This window comes from Semicossyphus pulcher, unplaced genomic scaffold (assembly GCF_022749685.1).
Source record: "Semicossyphus pulcher isolate SPU_LCO1_2020_fin unplaced genomic scaffold, fSemPul1.0.p SCAF_24, whole genome shotgun sequence".
In the NCBI taxonomy this organism is placed as follows: Eukaryota; Metazoa; Chordata; class Actinopteri; order Labriformes; family Labridae; genus Semicossyphus; species Semicossyphus pulcher.
In genome coordinates this window covers 8,516,047-8,532,513 of record NW_027211698.1, presented here as the reverse complement: position 1 = coordinate 8,532,513, position 16,467 = coordinate 8,516,047, and the positions used below count along the sequence as shown (strand labels likewise).

General features: G+C 40.2%; 1 protein-coding gene across 1 annotated transcript in view; it reads left to right on the top strand.

The window, feature by feature from the left end:
* Nucleotides 1–16,467, top strand: part of LOC138603565 (beta-1,3-galactosyltransferase 1-like) — a 118,493-nt gene that overhangs the window by 37,294 nt on the left and 64,732 nt on the right. The window lies entirely within an intron of this gene.

Sequence of the window (16,467 nt, the reverse complement as noted above, 5' to 3'; positions counted from 1 at the left end):
CTCTTATTTGATTTTATTTCCAACCATGGTAATCAATAGAGACCACCATATACAGGGCCAAAAAGTTATCACCTGTAATTTGCCTTTCACATTTATATCGGTATATAGCAGTATATATCGGAATTCATCGGTATATGTCCTATTTATCATATTTATTGGTATATGTCGTATTTATCGGGATATATTGTTATAAGAAAAACAATCACTTTATTGATCCTCAAAGGTATATTCCCTATATTATTATTCTTATTATTCTTATATATTATGGTATATATTGGTATATATCAGTACATAACGGTATAAATTGGTATATCTCTGTAGATATCGGTAGATATCGTTATATATCGTTATATAGCGTTGTATATTGTAATTTATCAGTATATGTCGTATGTATGGTATTTATTTGTATATATCATGTTTATGGGGGTATATTAGTATATTATGGTACACCTCGGTATATATCAGTATATATTGGTATAAATCGGTATATATCGAATTTATCTGTATATGTCGTATTTTTGGTATTTATCGGTTTATATCGATATTTATCGGGATATATCTGTATATTATGGTATATATCAGTATATATCAGTATATATTGGTATAAATCGGTATATATCGGAATTTATCAGTATATGTCGTATTTTTTTGTTTTTATCGGTTTATATCAATGTTTATCGGGGTATATCGGTATATTATGGTATATATGACTATATATTGGTATATATCGATAGCGGTATATATCGGTATTAACTTACGTGTTGTCCAATATGTACCCAAAACCAAAAGGGGACAGTCTCTGCCTCCATTGTTTACATAAATATGACAACATGTCACGGATATGGATGTATGTTACAGTTTCAGAGGACAACATGTTTACAATCTGCATATGTTCTGCGAGGGTTCCAAGACCTATGGAATATAAAATCTTTGCTCTCTACATCTTAGTGTTTCATATCCTCAGGATGGCATGAACTAAAGGTTGTGACTTTTTTTACAGTTCAAAAATGTGAATTATCGGTTTCAGTATCAGCCAAGAAAAGCGGCTTTTATCGGTATCAAAGTGCAATTTCAAAAGACAGATCTTTGAGTTCAGCTTTATTTCTTCAGAGACGTATTCCAAAAAACATGAGTAGTCATATAAGTTGATTATGATATCCACAATCTTTTGGGTTTGGAAGTAATGGCCCAATAAAACTGACCTCTCGGAATTTGTCCGTTTATGATCTTAAACTCACGAGATAAGTCAACATGAAAGAGAATTTGTAACGTTTCGTCTTGATAATTTCACTTCACTTAGTATCCTTTAAAAGTTTGCACTCCGAGTTCTCCCTATGCTAATTCCAAGTTTATCTCGTTGAGGCTTTAAAGTTTAAGAAATAAACACTACCCCAACAGAATACTTGATTAAATGCTAAATGAAGTTTAAACCCAGTGGCATATATGATCATAGCTTCATAGGATTATGGTAATTTAAACACTTTAAAGCTGTGAAAAAGACTGGCATAAAATAAGAGCTTGCCTTTTTTAAATCAATGCTGTGAATGTCTTAATTTAAATAAAGAATAAAGGACTAGTGAGATACATTCATGTTGTGAAAGCAGTAATGATTTACTGTTACTGCTTTTAACCACAACATCATATTATTTTACTCGCTGCATCTTCTGTGTACTCCACTTCTTTTTTTAGTTAGTGGGTCCAGCCTTTTCTTGGAAGTTTGTCTTCCCTAATAACTTAATATTAAATAAAACAAAAAACAAAAATCAGTCTACCTTTGAAAAGCTTCATTATAAATTTAGAACAACGTCTTTCAAGCTGCTAGTTTGTCACCTCTACATCATTCCGTTGCACGACTTTCGCTGATTGCAGGAAGTACTTCCTGTTCATTTATTATGCACACTTCAACTTAATAAACAATTTCCCATTTTTGATTAGCTCTGTATTGTTTGTGATTTGATTCTGTCCGTGAGTCAGGATTACAAGGAGAATATTTATACCACAATCACACAACCTTTTGTATGTCTAAGTAGACATTTGCCATTCATCATTTTATTATCTGCACACAATGTTCTAACATGTAGACAAAGGTGTCCACTAATTGGACCACATAGTTTAGGTTAAGGGGGGTCGATATGGCCAAAAAACCCTCAAAATTAAAAAAAAAACAAAACACAATTAAATAATAAAAATTTAAATAAATAAAAAATCCCAAATTAATTCCCATTAATTCCTAAAGCCACTTTTTCTGCCCTAAATTTACGATTCCTTAAACTATGGAGGCTGCACAGGGTAACTACACCCTAAAACTCTGCTAGAACACTTGGCACGTTATCTGCTTCCGCAGTCAGAGCGGGTGAACGCCTGTAACACATCTCTGGGAGTCTTGCCTGTTATGTCACGTTTAGGGGGCGGGGCCAGGGAATGATTAGGCACTAATGTAGACTGATACGGAAGTTTGTTGTGGCGCTAAGCTGAAAATTAATTGTAGTTTTGAACAGACACAAAAATTTGGAGTTCCCTTTTTAAAACAGCAGATGTAAGATTTTGGACCTGATTTGTCTTAGCATGTAGCTATTTGACTTTCATATCGGAGAGTTAGCATGTTGTGTTTTTAGCTAGCACGGCTAACCCTGCTGTGCTAATGTTGAGAGGTGGTTTGTGAGGTTTTCGTGACGAATTGGTTGTAGGTACGCTGTCAAGCATTGTAACTTATACTGTACACTGTAATGAGAGTATATACAGCCCCATATCAGATCGGACCTGCCTTCTTGACTTTTGGCAACTTTTAAAGAGGACCACCATGTCAGACCTGGTAAACAGTACGTAAAGCACTTGAATTATTCAGTGACTGAAAGGTGGTTTGCCGTCACTTACGAAAAAGATGAGATACATTATAAATGATTTGCGCTGATCAAACAGCGCAGAGTGACAGCATAAAGAGGGGAGGAGGAGACATGATGACACACTTGCATCCATTCACACCCCTTATTAGCTGCTCCCTGTGCAACAAATCCTTTCCCTGACAGATAGACATGAGGAGACAGGCGGGAATCATCCACACTTCAGTTGTTCTTGTTCTCATTTGGACTAAGAGTTAATGTTTAATGTGTTTTTCTGTGGGTATTATATGGCCTCCATCTACACCCCCCATCCACCACCACCCCTTCCCCTAACTCCCCCATCAGCCATCAGTCTCATGAACACATGTTCAGTTTGCAGTGCAGCAACGCGTCAGCCACCTGGAGGGGGGAAATGCCTGGGTGGCATTTTGACATGCAGTTTGCAGCTGACAGGTTCAGGATAATCACTTCTCCACTCCCATGAGATTTCCTAATAAGCCGTTCGCTGAATGTCAATCCGGCTTTACCTGCGCGAGGTGCGACTGTTCGAATTCTCAGGGATCCTTCTTCTTCTTCTTCAACTCCGTCTTTTTCTCCCGCTCACTGATTTGACAGCTGTTGTTCTTAATTCTCTCCCTGGCTATTTCTCAGGCATCCATCTGCTGCGGCTGCGGAGAGTGATGTGGGAGCAGTACTCAGAGTCAGACACACACACTAATCAAGTACTGCAAATACACCTGTACCAGAGCAGTGTTTTATTGCTCCATACTGTACATGTAGATTACATTTACTACCAACATCATTATGTGTCAAATTATAATTGGAAAATAGTAGAAAAGTAGAAAGCATTTGTCTTTGCATATAGACAACAGAACAGAACTTTCCTCTCTGCTTGCTTCTTCTGTCACTATAAAAAGGCACCTACAAGCTGTAACTTAAACTATGGAGTCATCAGTGCGCCCAAAAAAATAATTTGTAAAGAATTAAAAAAAAAAATTAAAAGCAGAAATGTAAAGATAAAAAAACTGATTAAAATCCAGCCTGGGCAGAAAGACCCGCCCAAAGCAATTTGATTGACAGCTTGGCCCTTTGAGAAATAGCTAAAGGAAATAATAAGGAAAAATAAAGGGATAAAAATCAATAAATCAGAATATTTATTTATAACATATAAAAGATATCTTTTTAGAATATACTAAATGAAATGAACAAAATAATAACAACAATTATAATAATAATTATGAAAATTCTTATAATGATTCTTTTATATTTCCACATGTAAAATTAAGAAATAAAATAATTTTTAAATTTTTTTTTAAAAGTTTAAAAAGTTCAAAATAGACAAATGTGTATACATCGAATAAATAAATACATATTTTAAGTATATATAGCATGAAATAAATAAATAATCATAATGAAAATGTTAATTATTCTTTCCTGTTTGTTTTTATATTTCCACATGTAAAATTAAGAAATAAAATAATTAAAAAAATAAAAATACAGCAAAAAATAGAATATTATTATAATTTTTATATGTAAAATAAATAAATACATATTTTTAATATATATAAAATCAAATACATAAAAAATAATAATGAAAATTCTCTTATCGTTATATTCCCACATTTATTTGTTATTTTATTTATTTCACTTTTTATTTCCACATTTTCAAAAGTTGTAATTCATATTTTTAATCTTTATTTTTTATACTTATATTTTGTCCTTTTTTACTTGCATTCAATTTCCTCTTCATATTTCAACATCACTCTTTATTCCTTTTACACATTTTTTTACGGCCCTCCTCTGACTCCATATTAAACAGCCTGCGCCTCGGTGAACGTAATTGGATGAAAGCACCTCAAAGTGCATTTGATGCTCCGTATTGACTGGTGTATGTGCCCTGCAAAGTAGCCAATTATTGTGTAAGTCTAGAAGACATGTGCTCTCTGTGCAAGCATGCCTCTCGTCTTTTCTACCTCTTGAGAGGAAGAAGAAGAAAGGCAGGCCAATTACACAGAGTGATTTTTTTATTCAGGCTTTCTGAACAATCAGAGCTTTCTTTTCTCTCGTTTGGTAATGTTGTGCCGTGGGCAGTTTGTTTTTTTGTCTGCTTCCAAGAACAGATCATTCCTGCTCGGAGTAACAGTTTGTTGTAGTGTGCGAAGTACTGGCAGAGCGTCCTCCTTCCACCCTGAAACAGACTTCTTTATGTGTACAAACCCATCTTTTCTCTGTAGGTTGTGATTCCTCCGTCTCAGAAGGGTTAACGACAGCTATAATCCTATTGATCCAGAAAACTGATCCCTCCTAATCCCCCAACATGAAAGTTGGGCATTGTGATGTGCGGCGTGGTACAGCAGAGCCGATAGCAACAGCTTTATCAACTCCCAGCCAAGAACGCCGTCAGTGTTTATCTCAAAGCTGCTTCAGAGACGGAGACTCGTCCGCGACTGTACCTCTGCTGAGAAGACACAGCTCTTTATGAATCCGTTATTTGTTTCTCTTTTCAGCGCTGAGCTGTTATTGTGGACTCAGACGGAGAGCAGAAGACGAAAGAGCATTTTGAGATGCGCCTCGGGGAATGAGTCAGCCTGACTTCACTCGGTTGCCTTTCTTTCTGCTTCCCACTCTGACTCTCAATTTCTCACCTTGCATTGTGGGTTCTTACCCTCGGTGTCTCTTGAGGTTTGCTCCCAGTGTGCCCTCACACTTATTCCTCCTTTAAAACCTGCCTTTATCCCTCTATCCCTCCTCTTTATCCCTCTGTCTTTGAGTCTGTTTCTTAAGATTTGACCTTCTTTTCCTGTGTCTCCTCTGATTCCTAGGCCAGGTACAGCATGTGTCTGTATGTGTGTGTGTGTGTGCCACAACCAACGCTCATCCATGCCACTTAATGACACTTAGAAACATCCCACGGCGCACATCACCATGGCTGCCAGCCCGAGCGCCGGCTGATTCAGCGGTTAAAAGTCGCACTCTGGCAGCGCTCCCGGTGCAGGGTACAGTGGAGGTGACATCAGCCCCTCTGGATGACACCGTTCTGGCAGCCCTCCCCCGCTCACGCTCTGTCGCTATCATCGATTTTCACAGCCAGCGACAAAGATAGAGGACTGGGAAATTTGGGAGATAAACTGGTTCTACTTGCAGTGCAGGCAAAGCAGTCAAGATAAAACGTCTGGGAGGAAAAATCCAGTATTGAAATGTCAATTCAAAAGAGAAGTGTTCCCAGAATGATGCGATTAAAGGCCTTTTTTTACTCCTCGACAATCTCTCACGGCTAAAAATGTCTATTTATATTCATTTTATATGTCTAAATGTATGCTTCCACCTTTTTAGAGACCTATGAAAAGGAAAGGAACAAGCAAAAGCCAAATCAGAGTGGCATCTTGAAATAGTTCGGAATGAGCCTTCAGTTTTGATCGTTGACATCAAAAGCAGGAGTGTGGATTCTGTCAGTCTCTTCTGTCTGCGCTCTCGCCTATTAATCCACGTTAAAAAGAAAAACAAGCACTTCAGAGATGACACAGCGTAGCTTGGCAATAGCCTGCAACATCTTTACGAGACCCTGCGGTCACTGCCGGAGACGGCGAAGACAGAGAAACAACATAAAGTTCAACAGAGAGCTTAACCGGTGCCCCTACTTGTTTGTCTCACAACGTTAAGAGCTGACAGAAAACAGGCAAAAGGCCCCGTGTCTAAAAAACTGTGGTAAAAACATATTCTGGCCCATTTAATAAATATCCTTTATACAGGCCCAAAACCAGAAAGAGCTAATTTACTTTATCCAAACAGATAATGCTGTTTACATGCTCTTGTTTATTACTGCCCATGTCTGTGTTCTACTTACTTTAATAGACATGCATCATGGTAATTTTTTAAAAGTTGTTTCAACCTATGCTCTCACTTTGTGGCTCATTGTGACCTTTTTTCAGTAATGTCTACAATATGTACGGAGAAATAAACCGCATAATAAAGACTCGCTTCAAGTTTGGGATATTGTCATTTGCATAATACCAGCGGTATGGAAGAGTATCAGGGCCACTGATGTTTTTTTTTTAAGTCTGACTTATTTCTCAGAATTTTGAGAATAGTCAGAATTTTGTAATATTATATTAAAAGGGGGTACTATGCTAATTTCAAGCTTCATATTTCATTCTGTGATACCTGTGGAGTAGCTTAGCATAATTTACTGTTACAAAAACTCCACCGGTGCCTCATAAAGCCTCTGCCTGATATGACTCAGCTCTGTCCCTTTGAGAAGCCCCGCCCCTACGAGCCCACTTTCTTCTGCTGCTGAGGCTGCACTTTGTGACATCACAAAGTGCAGTATGTAGAAGAAACTGTGGGATTACTCCAACATACTTTTGCCTACAGATTTGAAACTTTAGTATGAACATTCAACATTGTAACATTATATATATGTCATAAGCATGATATCCCCCCCCCTTAAAGTAAGAATTCAGAGAAAAAACCTAAAAAAAAAAATCAAAATCAAATCGGGACTTTAAAGCTCCTGTGAGGAGTTTTTCACTGATCGTGAAACAGACTGAAATTAATTCTGATGACTCTATATGAGCTACAAAAGCAAACCAGACCATCAGCAACAACATTGATTATGTCTATATAGTTATTTTTAATGCCTGAAACTGCTGGTGGGGGGTAGGTGTCAGATAAAGCGATTAACTGCACGCTGCCTTTGTTTATATTTTACAGGGCAAACATTTTAAGTGAGTGATACATATGACTGTTAAACAAAGCAGGATGACATTTTTAGTTAAAAACCACTTAAGCGTGCACAGGACAAAATCAGCAAGAGATGAGAGGTACGGCTTTGTCCACAGGGGGCGCCAAAATCAACACAAACGGAAAGTTCCTCACAGGAGCTTTAAATTCCAAACTGATAGATTTGCAGAATCGTGGCACTCCTAATACTCAAACAGTAGGAGCATAAAATGTGACAAAAATACAAGATATTAAGATCAGATCTAATTCACTGACATATCAACAACCTGTCAGATTGTTGCTGTATTTCTCTGGGATCGAGTATCGATTCATGCGAGACTTTCTTCTCGAGTGCTACCTGGCAGCTTTAGCAGCAGCTTTTGTTTCTGGATTGGCTGCAGTAATTAAGCCTGACCTCTGCTGCACTTTCTTTACCTGGAATCCGACTTTGAATCCTCTTCATCCTATGACTTCTTTCACATCTAAAGGAGACAAAGTGCTTCTTCACAGACGTCAGGATAATGAAGCTGAAATCAGCTTCTGTGAACCAATGATCCATCAAAGCTAAAAGTTTGCACATTAAAAAGCAGACTCACTTTTATTATCGGGTCAGACATTTGTCTGGTGGAAAGCAATTTAAGCTCGTCGGAGTTTGTTACTTGCTCACAACTTTAGTCTCCACACATTTTAGAGCCATCGATCCCTCTGAAGATTTAATGGCTCCGCTGAAAGAGAAGCGATAACTTGGGAACAGGAGTTAACAAATCCCTTTCATGTTGAGCGCAATCTGTTGTGAGTCATGGCCGGCCGCCTTTTTCAAAGGATACATTCAGGAATACATCATAGTGGGGTAATTGAACAATTACACACATCACACAGTTATGTCACTTTATATGACTGGATTACATAAAGTTAGTGTTATCTTTCTACCTCGGCACATAACGTCTGTGATGGATCTTTCTTTGTCCACTTGAAGAAGAGAGTCTGAGCTGGCCTTGAACCTTGCTGCACATAAAATGCACTGATGAAAGCCCAAGGAAAAATCCAAAGCGGCGCCCAGTTAGTGACGCGTTTTCCATCACCCAGCAGTGGTTGGTCTGCCAGAGAGGGTAGGCGGAGCTAAGCGGCTGCTTTCCCGGTATCTGCAAGTGCTGCGAGTAAACAGTAATCTACTATGGCTGAACAAACAAAGAAAAGATCGACGACTACAGATACAACAAAAGAAAACGAAACGACGCTCAGATGAAGGCAAACAGTCTAAAAAGGAAAGCAACCGTCAACGAGGAAAATCAAGAGCCAACTGTGGACGTCACACATGCCTAAAAATAGGTCCCCATTAGGCCTGCACAACATGTTCAATATTAAGCACTATATACCAACTCAAGCAGCCCAGCTATTCATGCTTTCTATTGTAGGTCACTTGTATGTCAGTATGGGCTCAAGCATCAACCTCTACAACCAGAAACCTTCCATCTTTAAACAGCCAGACCCTCAAAATAATGGACAAACAACCCATTCAGTGGCATCATTGTCGTATACCAAAAAGATACAGCCTTTTGAGTTTAGAGAGGTTCGTGCATTTATGTTTTCGGAAATTAGTTTTCAAATGTTTAAACAATCTGAACCTCTTCCAACAAATATCCAAAGACAGGACAGAGAGAGTGGCAACTGTTAAACATTGTTATATTAGGGTACATGTATTTAACTGTTCATATCTGTAGTTTTAGTGCAGAAGTAATCACACTCCATGTATCCACTGATTGGCTAATCCCAGCTACAGTTACATTCTTCAAACTTGACGAGCCCGACAGTAGTCGCATTTATGTTGTTGTTTTTAGCATATTTCTGTAGAGCGAATATTTTCCCCTTAAGCACTGCCACCATGTTGGCTGACTATTATACTGCTGTCTTTTGTGAAGCTGGCATACTGTGATGTTTTGTTCCATCTCGTTCCATCGAGATTTGGGCCTCGGTTTGTCATTAAGGAGGCGGTGGTGGATCCTGAGGCGAGACCAGTCATGAACCAATGTTTTAAACAATACCTGTGTTTGCAACATGCAGTTTGTTAACCAATGACTCTGAAGGTAGCTGCTAGCTAGCTTGGGCTTCATCTGATTGTATTCAAATAGTGTGAGAGCATGGCCATCATACCAAGGGCTCTGTCCAATATGTAACATTTCTGCCTGCTGAGTGAGAAAGCTGGGCTTGTTTACATAAAATAACTTTTCTCATTGATTGCGATAATTTCAGACCTTTGCCATGTGTTTATTGCGAATGCTCATGTTGCGATAATGTTGAAATAGCAAAATAGTAGGCAGAAAATATCATGCCATTGCAGGTACCACTTGCAAAACCTGATCAATTCCTGTGTAAGTCTCGGATCGCTTTGCTTTGTCAGTAGCTGTGTCTCAATTCGGAGGCTGTATTTGAAGGCCCAATGCATCACAGCGGTGCGTTTAAGGCCGTCTTATTTCGAAGACTCCTTCAGATGCGCCCGAAAAATGCGCCCCCCTTTTCCCGGGCCATCAGGTGCAACGTATCCCAAGATTCATTGCGCGCCAATTAAAACCAGATTCGGACTCTTAAGCGGCAGAGGAATAACGCTTCAATCGAATAGCTAGCGATACACATGTAAACTTAAGGAGCCTTGAAACAAATTATCTTTAAAATAATAGGTTAAGTTACCTGACGTTAGTTATGCTAGCTAGTAAGCCTGCTAGCTACCTGTTGCTAGGCGACAGGAGTGGGCGGGAACAGCTGGAAATCCTCCGTAGACCAGACCGTCTCATTTCAGTTCGGCCTTAGCGTCTACACAGGCTACGAATGGCTCATCCTCCATAGACTGAATGATGCAGCCCCTAAATTGAGACACAGCTAATACACTTTGTAGCGTCTTACTTCATTTTAAACCATTCTTTCATTACTTCTGTCACAGTACAGCTCTGCAGTGACACACTGTTGGCAGCTGTAGTCACATTTTCAGGTCCTCTAATGACTGCTGCCACGTTTGTTACTTTTTAATCTGTTGCTTTTCAACATGAGAACTACAAATTACAGGGTGTGAAATTAGCCTTTTTACTCTGCGGCCGAGATTCATTCACAAAATGTGAGAAGTGAAGGCAACCTAAGCAAGGAATTTTCAGTTTTTCATTCATTTATTTAATCACCTGCACGTCCTCAAGAAGAAAATATACATAGTGTACACAAATACGCCTTTTTTTCCTTTGCTCATGTCATGGCTACCACTGTCAGCCGTCCTTATTGGAAGCTCCTTCTCAGATGTGTTATTTCATTCTGACCCATGTCAGCGATTCACAGCGTTCCAGTTTCCCTAATGCCTGCGAATGCCTCATTCTTTACACCTCGTCCTTGCCTGCAACATTAACCTCCACCAGCTTCCCCCGCGGCGACGAAGCAGCCAATCAACTCCCACGCTTTGTCAACCCCTAATGTCTCCTTCCTGGGAGCCTGTGACACAAAGAAATTAACTCCCTGCATATTCATCACTATTACCAGCGAGGAGACTACAAATTTAATTGAATATGTAATAGCACGAGGGACTCGAGTGGGGCTCGGTTCATTGCTTGGTTGGAGCGTCGGCCCGGGTCGCCGGCTCCCTTCATGGGATGATCACAAATGCCGAGCTGGAGGGAGGACTCGCGCAAGCTAGCTACAAGTCCGACTGGTGCTTTAAAGTGAAATACTGCTGCGAGACATGTGGGGAGATGGTAAACAAGGAGTACAGAGTGTAAATAACAAGATTGAATCAAAGGCTGATTGAATCCTCCCCCTGGGTCTGAATTGATTGGCAGTTTCAGTGCTGACAGTTCAATAAATAAACAGAAAAGCAGAGAAATAAAGTGTTTGTTATGCACACTTAATGTGTGAACATGATCAATGCTGCCGCATCAATCATAGCGCCTTCATACGCTACGGCGTCATTGCTAAAATGGAGCAACAATTAGCTGTTAACAGTGAAGAATGAGCCCCGCAATGCTGACTAATGGCGGCGCTTAAATGAAAGAAAACTGCGAATACCCCAAGGCATGATGGGAGGGAGGTTGCGGCTAGACATTGGGTGGCGGCGAGGTCCATCCGGGACTCGAGCCGCCTCCTTGAAGCGTTGGGCGTGAGGATGAAAGAGCCTGGAGACGAGGTCGTGGTGGACTCTTGACAGCTCCCCAGCAGAGGGGGAGGATGGGAGAAAGGAGGGAGGAGGAGCAGAGAGATCAAAAGGTGCTCTCATCAAGGGCCTGTCTCTCCTCGCCTTTGACAGTGGCGAGGAGGTGGGGAGGGCTTCAATGACGATGAGGGCCGAGGCTATAACAAACCAAAGAGGACAGAGTAATCCTCTTACCTGTAGCTATATCTCTGCCCAGCCTCGTCTTGTCGCTACATCGTTCTGCATATAATTTATCTTCTGTGCACTCTCCATGAAAGCTTTATGAATTTGTGATGTAACAGGCGTAAGTACACTATACACATATACATGCGCCCCGGCTGAAAGCATTATTATTTCATGCGTGTTCCATACAGTAATTCAATAATGACTGTAGTTTTCTAGCGATTCAGCAGGTCTTGTGTAAACCACAATGAAAACGGAGGAAAAATAGATCCTACATTTACTCCACACCACCAAAGCCTTGAGTTAACAACCTGAATAGCATTATCTCTATTTATATATCTATTTAAGTGGAGAAAAATACTGCAGTGTGGAATGTTTACAGCCTTAAGTGATGTCACAAAATCAGAAGGGTTGGTTTCAGGCTGTATTATCATGTCAATGGTATCAGTCTTTTGTGCTGTGTCTTGTCTTTGATGGACAGTTCTTTAGGTCTTGTTGACGAGGTGCGGGGCAAAATATCGATGCGGCAATGATTGTCGTCCCGATACAATTATCGGTAGGCTGGCTCCAAATATCGCAATGCGATTTTGACTCGCCGCGCCACGACTTCATGACTCCTCGCGGTTGCGCTTATGATATGAATGAGGGTAACGTGAGCGAAAATTAATTGGCTGAAGAAGCAGATCAGATATCGTGATGTATCATTATATGCTGTCTTACAATGTATCAATTATCGCTGTATCGTGATATTATCGTGGGCTACGTATCGCGCATTGTATCGTGAGTTACCCTGCGATTCCCGCCACTATCGTTGACCTTATCTATTACTAACTCTTTATTTTGCATTTTAATACAAAGCTTTGACTATATGTTCCTTTTTTATCAGCCTGCATTAGCAACACGTTTTAGCTCTCAGACACATGTTTGTCGTAGTATGTCAGAACAGAGTATTGGCTAGTTTTTAGCATATTTCCAGCCAACTACTTTCTTTGCCTTTCTTGCCACATCATTGTATTTTACGCTAAGTAATCTATCCAGAAGAACGATTTTAGTCATGATCTTAAATTATCAGAGAAACAAGCTAAGCTAAAGATTGCACTAGCTTAGCTTGCAGCCCCCAAATCGCGCCTTGTTTTTTATGTGGAACAAGCTGGATTTAAACCACCCTGGGAGAAAATCTTAGCGGATAATTTAGCTTCTGATAACCACCTTGTGAAGGATGAGCACTGGAGGAGTCCGGACTTCAACATAAGCTAAGCTAACATTAGCGGCAGCTAGGTGTGCAGCCTCTCCTGACATAATGTGTTTGCCCTAAAAGGGCATGAAGGAGGCATCAAATAGCCATACCACCAATGTCTGTTAATTTATTCACAATAGTTCTTTACATTAAAGGTTGACATTTTCCAAGCCCTCACAAAATATACATATATTCATCCATCTGTCTCTCCATTATCTCATTGTGACAAAATCTTCCTGAAATTCACTAATTGGTCTGATTTGTCTGCAGGAGTTTTCTGCCACATTTATTACAATGCTGTATTTCCATAATTTACACCGATCAGCCCTGGTTTGACATAATTTGTTTGCTCATTCATGTGTCACATGCAATACTTCAGACTCCACTGATCTCACTTTGACGAAACCTGAGGAAAAGATGCGTCGTAACAGCTGCAACCTGCCTTCGAAATTACGCTGATTCGCCTCGGGTAGAACTACAATTATAACTCAAATCGAGGCGTCGTATTTGTAATATTTCAGCACAGACTATTTGTAATCATTGGAAGAAAAAGGGGGGCACTTACCGACTGAAAGACAATGTATGCAGCGCATATAAAGCTGAAAAATGCATGAAGAGCCTCTCACTCATTAAACATGATCATAATGAACCGAGAGGTTACCGAGGCGATCCAGGGAGATGTGACCTATTTCTCCCTTGTGAGTGCAGCTGCTCTCTTTCTCTCTGAAGGAGGAAGGCGGCGGACATATTGTAGTTTGATACACATGATTCGCTGGTTATGGGATGGAGCGTATAGTGGATGTTCATTGTTCTCCGGCTTTACATTCTCCACTTTTCTCCACAGGCCGGAGAAAAGTGTTTTTAACACCCCAACATAAGTCATTAATTAATGCTTGACTTTGAGAAAGACTGTACCCTCTAAGTCAAAAGTTTTAAACCCCCATATTTTAGCATTTTAATTTCATTTCCAGTCATGTAATTGCATTAAGATTTAACACCAGTGCGGCCATTGCTACCACTATTTAATTCCTCAGGTCGACGTTGGCCTCCAACGGCCGCTCAGATTCTTAGAGAGTCCTAAATCTTAATGTTTAAGGACGTAATTGACAGGATCTCAGGCTCTAATGGGGCTCTTAATTAGGGCTTTAATATTGCCGTGTGCATTGTAAAGGTCAACCGATTAAGCCTATAGTAATGTTAAAAAAACAGCCACGTATTAAGTCAAGTACACTGTGTGTTGTGTGCTGCAGGTGCATAATTAGAGTAATCAAGATCTAGGCCATTTCCAATTTGATCTGGGTCACCTCCATTAAAATTAAAAAGTCACCATTCATAAACCGAGGCTCTTAAAGGAACAGGCACCGTCGTCTCTTAACATGATGAGGCCGTACTCAAATCAGGAGTTTAATTTCTGGCTGTGATTGCCTGATTTAAGAATGTTGATTGTGGAGATTTGTGACCTTTTAAATAAGAGAAGCTACTTCTGCTAGATGGAAAGCAGTGTTTTACATTATTACACGGCTATGTGAAATACTTGATTCTGATTGGTTAATTACGCCTTAGAGATAGGGTAAGGAGCTCAGACATCCAGAGGGAGCTCGGAGTCGAACCGCTACTCTTTCACATTAAAAGCCAGTTGAGGTGGTTCAGGCATCTGATTAGGACGCCTCCTGGGCGCCTGCCTGTGGAGGTTTTCCCGGGCACATTCAACTGGGAGGAGACCCCGGGGTTGACCCAGATTATATATCCCACATGGCCTGGGAGCGCCTCGGGAGCCACTGCGACCTGACCCCAGTTAAGCGGAAGAAAATGGGTGGATGGATGGTTGGATAGTTAATTCAGGCGTTCCGATGTCTATTTCTCGATAGCAGACCGTTGCTCTGAAGAACAGACCGTTGCTAGGGGTGAGGCTCTAATCACACAATCTGGAGGACTAACTGTAACCATATCAATCTGGCGAAAGAAGTCCAGTAAATTTGACATCAGAAAGAAAGACAATATAGACAAGACCTGTCCTGCTCACCTAGTCGGGGTTCCATTATGCGATAACAACCTGCTCAATATACATTATCCTTACGTATTGATCACTGTTGAAGTGTTTTGTTGGATTTATAACGCCCTTACTACTCGCATTGTTACACCAGCTCTATTAGCTCTTGGACGATAACACCAATTAATTATTGACTGATTATTAAGTGGATCAAAAGAAAGATAATTGCCTAGAATTTGGATAATCAATTCATTCTAAAGGCTTTTTTTTAATGCAAAAATGGCTGAAAATTCCAATTACACGTGATATATTTTTTGAGACATTAACAGACATCATCATGTACATGTTTTAGACCGAACTTTTAATCAGCTAATCTAGAAAATAACCAGCAGCATAATCAATAATGGAGCTGATTGTTACTTGACGCCATGCTCTCCATCCCTGCAACTTCTGTTGTAGCCTTGCTAAGCTAACGTTAAGCTAGCAGTTCAGATCATACATCTAAGACACATTGTTTTAGCTAACAGTGATGTTGGGCAGTCTGGAAGGACTGAAGCTTTGGGTTGGGCATGTGTGACGCAAAAGATAAGATTATCTTTTGGTTACAAATATAACTACGGTTCTATGAATTCCTTACAACCTTTAGATGCAATATGATGACTGTCTGAAAGTATCTGAAACAAGCTGTTGAAGCAAAAACAGGGTAGTAGCTTGGTATTTTAGTCGAGGTTGAGTCAGGTCCTCAGGTTCCAGACGTTTCTTGGGAAGGCACAATCCAAAGTCTGCTTGACCCAAAAGCCAATATTTTGTGCGTTCAGGGGCAAAATCAGAAATTTGTGTGAAGCTGGCAGTGGTTCACATAAAGCAAGAGCATTGCTTTGGTTCGACAAAGACCCTTATGATCTTAAAATGTGCTAGAAATTCAATTTTGTATGTAATCCGCTGGGCAGGGGAGTGAAATGTGACCTTGAATTTCTTACACCATGGCACAGTGAATACACTGAACTCCAGCTCAGGATGTCTTCATTGCATAAATCACCTGGGAAGTAATTGAAATGAAAAAAATCGAACACCATTTCCATATCTGCTGTCGTTGAAGACTTTGTCAACAACGCTAACAGCAGCTGACAGGAAGTCTTAGGGACGCCTTCAAGCTGAAAGTTAATTATCTCATTCCCCCCCTGCGGGTATCTCAGGATCTAACGGTATCTGTTTCAACCTTTCAGGCCACACAAAGACATGCTTTGAATTGTGACAACCCCCCTTCCACTTAGCGGCAATCAGGCTTCCTGGAGTGTCAATAGGACGTTGAGACGAAGGCCGGCTCTGACAGATG